Here is a 6,000-nt window from a genome sequence, read left to right on the forward strand (position 1 = left end):
CTTATATGTGCTGCTACATGTATAAATAGTAAGAATCTCCTATACCATTAAACAGTCTCCTGTGTTATTCTCCTACGTACTCCATGATATTGGTGTCTTTTCATTGCCAGCCTAGTGTTATGGGCTCCAGTGGACAAATTTTCAGACACAAGAATAAATCTGTACCTTAAAAAAAAAAAGGATTTTTTTTTTTGTTTTTTGTTTGGTGTTTTTTTGTCTCCTTTTTTGGGGGGGGGTAGGGGTGTTGGTTTTTTTTCTTTTTTAGGGGGACATAAACAGTTAAGGGGCATTAGTGGTGTCATTGCAGTTAGAATACACAGACATACCCCACCAAGCATGAAGCAGTTGCTTCATTTTGATCATTGCAAAGCACCTGATACAAGACCCGGACTAAAAGCAACAGCAGGGAGGAAGTTGTGCAGCCGGTGGGAAGCTGAGGCTCAGGAGTGGGTGCTGTCCATGACCGCCTTCCTTGGACTCTACCATTGTTTCTCTCTGCCTGTAAGGCAACACATGTATCCATCTCTTTCCAGACATAGCTTGTGGGATTGTGATATATAGTGCTCCTCCTTATGCGGGCTTTCGGAAGCTTGGTTCTATATATATCTGCCCTCTCCTGCAGCTCTGGGCCTCACAGTCTCATACAACACACACACCCATACAGAGAAATGCAAGAGAAACCTTTTGCTTTTGCAGTGTTTTGGGCTTTGCACACCCACACAAGGACTTTATTTAGTTTGGTCTGTAATCTTTGGATATGGGATGTTCTGCTAAATTGTCTTGATGCCTAGGAAACGTGCACCGGAGGAAATCCAAGTACAACTGCTCTGTTCCCTGGAGCCGGACAGAGCCGTGCCCTCATGACCAAGGGGCTTGTGCTGGGCTCTGTCAGAGGGGTGTACCATTCTCCACATGGTACTGTTGTCTCCTAAACCCTTTTCAAAATTAGAGATCTCTGAATAGCATGAATAAAGTTGTTGACCTTTTGAGTGGTCATCATGTGGATGAAAAGAATGAAAAGTCTTTGGACTTCTATCTGTTTCTGGAGAACCTACAGAGGTGGCATCTATAAAACAGCCCGTAGCATTCCTGCAACCCAGCCCCACTTAATGCAAGTGCAATGCACTCAGTTTCATGTCAACCAGGCCCTTAAAGTTAATGTAGACCTGCATGCCTCTGTATCTGCCTATAAGTGAGTAAATGTGTATGTTGGCCATATGATCACAGTAGAATAAAGCCACCTCTGCTGCTTGCTCTGACTAGTGTCGTGGACACCAGTCACACAGCAGAAGGAGCTGTTCTCTTTTGGACTGCATATGTGGGAGCAGACCTGACAGAGTCACTCAGCTTTCTGCCATCATCCTTGATTAAGATGGGAGGTGAGGATAAAGGAAGACTACAGGGCACTGCGTGAGTTTTCCAGATGTTCAGATCACTAAACTGGATTCTTTAAACCATCAAAGAGTTAGTCACCTACTAACTGGTTCTCTGGTCATACAATCTGGGGTCCCTCCTGCAGTCAGTGAACAAAGATGTACACCTTCAGGGTATAATTCATCTTAAAGACAGGTGTCTAGAGGATATATAAAGGTGAATCCTCATTTGGAGGTGCCCATCATTTTCCACCAACTTCAGGAAAAAAAGTACAAACTGTGACAAAATATATTCAGTTAAGACAGATTAAGTTATGTAGGACAAATCTGCAGCCAGATCCCCCTCATGACACCTGTGAGCACCTTTCAGCTGAACAACAAGATTAAACCCCAAAGGATTATCCCCAGTAAATTCCAACCCACATCTGTCCCAAAGTTAAGGATACTTTTTCTGTTTAGGAATTTCTGTAACTTCTCTCATGTTAGTGTTTGATACCTTCTCAGAGGCTTGGAAACCTTTGATAAGCCAGCAAATTCAAACAGTTACCATTTTAGGTCTCCAAGTAAAAAAGGAATGTGAAAAAATATTTCAAAGGTACTTAGGTAGAATTCAGGGATAGATCAGAGCAAACAGGAGAATAAATAGTCTGTGCAGATGGCTGTTGAGAGAAGCTGGGGTCCTGTGTTCCACCATTGTTTTTGCAGGTGAGATCTTTGCCTTCTAAAACTGAGGAAGTCTAAAGAAAAGACACGTCTTCCTTTGAATTCTATTGTCATTATCAAGGAATCACTTTACGTAATTGACAAGTTTTACAAAGGTTTGGAAGATATTTTGTTTATACTGTAGTTAAGCGCTGCCTGAGTTGTCTAGTCCCACTGAATCATAGAGTATATTCATCAATGTATTTCAGTATTTGTTATGAAAGCCAAAATTCTAACTCCGAGCTATTTATGCTGGCAGCTCTTCAAAGGGACCAACTACTTTACTTCATGCCAGCCTCTGTAGCAGCGGGGAAGAATACCTCTCCTAAGATCATTTATATCTTGTTAACCTCTCCATGCAGATTTGTCTCAACATATTTTTTTCCTTTAGTACATACCTGCAATGACAGGAACTTGTTTGATAAGACACCAACATAAGAAGTGTTCGTATTTAGTGAAAATAAATTGACCTGTGAATCAAAACAGCTTTTATTTTCTTTCTTCACTTGTTGGCAAAACAAATACAAGAATTTCCAAGCTGCAGAAACAAAGCATCCTACTCCTTGCATGGAAGGGCAGCCATTACGTGGTGTTGCTGCCAAAGCTGAGAGTGATGGACTGATCCTCCAAACTATGGCAGAGCACTAGCAAAATGGGACACTTTATTCTGGTCAGGGTAAGACAAATGTTTTATGTCAGTAGCTTCTCCAGTTATTTCCCAAAAACTTTACCGTACGCACTTGCAGGTCTTCCACTCAGGGCTGTGCCTTGACTTGCAGTATAATAAGACATTCACAAGACCAGCAAAATTATTGCCATGAGCTCCCATTTATCTGGTCTTTTAATTCCTTCCAGAAAAGGTTCAAGAGTTACTGTTTGTTTTGCAGAAGGAAAGCATCAGCCATGCCTTTGTGAGAGCCAAGCTATGCTGTGATGCAGAGATGGGTGTGTTTTAAAAAGGCAGTGTGGGGGAATTTTTCCTGCCAGCAGAGGAGGCTGCATTGCCATGCTGAGCACACCCATGTTGCACTTGTCCTCTGCCAGGAAAAATTAAAGCACAACAGGATGCAGCCATCAGTGATTGAAGCACCTAAATCATGCCCTTTCTAAACAAAGAGAAAAGCCTGCATTGCCCCAGGATCTGACTGTTTCCATGGGTTTTGAAGTATGGGAGGATAGGCTAAAGCTGACTGCACCCAAAACTCCTTGCAGCACTCCATGCTTGTGATGTCTTGAGATTACCAGCTCATAAATGCAAGGTTAAGAGCTAACTTTACTACCCCTGCCTGCTTACAAACTCTGGTAGATGTTGCTCAGATGTATGTTGTTCAGAAAGGGGAGATTCTGATATAATCGCTATATTGCATAGTGGGCACAGGTCTTGTGGCATTATAGCAGTTTAAGTCTGAAGCACATATGTATTTCCCAGTAACTGAAAATGGAAAAGGGTAAACAATAAAATCCAATTGAATTAAATACCAACAGTAGTGAAAAGTAAAGTTGAGAAGTAGTACTCAGAAAAGCTCCAGATTACAATACTTGTGTAATGACTCTCTTGCAACACAATTTTGTTCAGCTAAAAGATCAAGCCACGCTTACCTGTCCAGGATGTCTTCCTGAAACAGGTATATGTTTATTCACAAGTTTTGTATTTTAGGACAGAGATTAAGTCTAATTTTCCTGAAGCTAAACAGAAATACAGCACAAGTTTTTTTGTCTCGTTTTGTTTTTTTTTTCTTTCCCAGTTTTCAATGGAGAAAGGCTGTATTTATGTTAGCAAACAGTGCAAAGCAATGGGAGCAGCTCCATAGAGCTAAACAGTTGGTGTTCAGGCTACTACAGACATCTTTTAAGGTGATTTTCTCTGGACTACTGCTAATTGCATACCACAGACCAAATACCCAGTAGCAGCTGGACTGCATCGAGCAGGCCAAAATGCAGTAAATAGGGTTGAATGGGAGATTTCTTTCAAAAACACACTTCAAATCTGAATTAAGATTTGAATGTCCTGTAGTGTTAGCATAGATGAACCTTGAATGTTTCCTTCCTGGACAGCCTTTGCCTCTGAATAGGGTACACCAGGTCTAACACAGTTATCATAGAATAGGGTTGGATAGGACCTTAAGATCATCTAGCTTCAACCCCCTGCCATTGGCAGGGACATCTTCCACTAGATCAGGTTGCTCAAGGCCCTGTCCAACAAATATTCCTCTAACAGCAGCTGCCGCACACTTAAGTTAGTAATTTTGTAGCCCCATGTGGGTATTCATGAGAGTCTTGGAAGGTACTTAAAGGTCATTGCAGGAGTCATTCAGTGAGGGTTTCAGAAGTAATGCTTCTGAAGAGAGTGCTCCTTCTGCAGAAATAGAAAAGTACTAACAGGGAAAAGCAGTAGAAATGTCTGAAGTGTAAAAACAGATTATTCAAACCTTCTGTCTCTGTCATTTGGAGTTTGTTGACATGAATAGATGTAATTACTGCAAACCTTGTCCATCAAGTAATGAAGACTTAGAATTTGTGCATATCTGTGATACATACACAATAAATTATAATTAAACACATCAATGGCTACACACATTACAATATTTCTGCTATCACATATATTTAGTTATTTTTTAATATACGTGTTTTCTATTACTTGTAATGTTCTCTTAAATGTCCCTGACTTATTTTCTTACACCAACTTCATCTTTCTTTTGCCTGGGAAAGATTGTTATTTTTTCAACTTACTATTGGAGGCATTTGAATTATTTATTTATTTTTTTTTGGTAAACAGCAGAAGTGCTGCCAGCGCAACTTCTTGGAAAAGTGCTAGGCTTAGCCTCATTCTGTCATCTGTACAGTAGCCAAGCAGGGCACATTGTTAGTACTCGGTGAACAATGGGTATTATTGTTATATTAACTTGGTTTCATTTCTTGGGGGAGAAAAGAAAGATTGGTGGATTTAGTAGGAGGTAAATTAAATAACAGGCACATGCCCAATTTGGATTTTATTGAAAGCAACAGAGTAACTCCAGTCAACATCACTGGGAATGGGGTTAAGCTTTTAAGATTACATCTGTTTCACCAGCTGTAGCCACCCATATGTTAGATTCCTAACTTTTCCCATAGGCTCTCCATGTCAGTGAAGCTGTAACTCCTGAGGGGCAATTGGACCATCCTGAGGTGCTCAGGAAACATGTGATGAATTGGCCTCGCTTTGTTGATTGTGTCATTCTGCTTTCCAAATTGTTGACATTACAACTTTTTTTACTGCAGTATATTGAGTTATGAATATCCCACAGTGCTGTTTTGAACATGGTGAGTTTCTGCTAGAGTTCGGGCGGCATTTTCAAAGCATACTGGCCTCGCTCATGCAGAGGTGCATCAAGGAGCAATACCTGAACACCAGGTGGATGATTTAACTCTGGAGCAGGAGCTAGCTTTAGGCATACAGTGTGCCTGACTTTATTAGCCTTGAAATAGCCAGTCCTTTTCACCATTTCCCTTAGCATCAATACTGCTTTTAGGCTCAAGGACTATTGTTTCCAGGCAGCTTTTCCTTCATGGCTACAGGCTTCATACAGAGGTCACTTACTTCATTTTCCATTTGTAATGTCTGGAAAACCAGCTTCATACACTGCACGTGAATGGTGGAGTCTTTCAATGGCACATTCTTTTTAATTTGCAGAATTTACTAAATGGTGTTTGCCATGGCTTGAGCACTGAGGTGATTGGATGGCATGTCTGAAATGTCTGAAAGGGCTGAGATTCCCTGGCCTATGATGGGAATATACGTGTGTCATCACAGAATTAAACATATGCACTGCTTTTGAGGAAGTTAGAGACTATTTGTCACCTCTGCATTTCTTGAAAGATGAAAACTGAAAATAGCTGCACTGAAAATCAGCACTTGCTCTGTCTGAACAAATAAGAGCTTGGGTTT

Source organism: Melopsittacus undulatus, chromosome 2 (genome assembly GCF_012275295.1).
Source record: "Melopsittacus undulatus isolate bMelUnd1 chromosome 2, bMelUnd1.mat.Z, whole genome shotgun sequence".
In the NCBI taxonomy this organism is placed as follows: domain Eukaryota; kingdom Metazoa; phylum Chordata; class Aves; order Psittaciformes; family Psittaculidae; genus Melopsittacus; species Melopsittacus undulatus.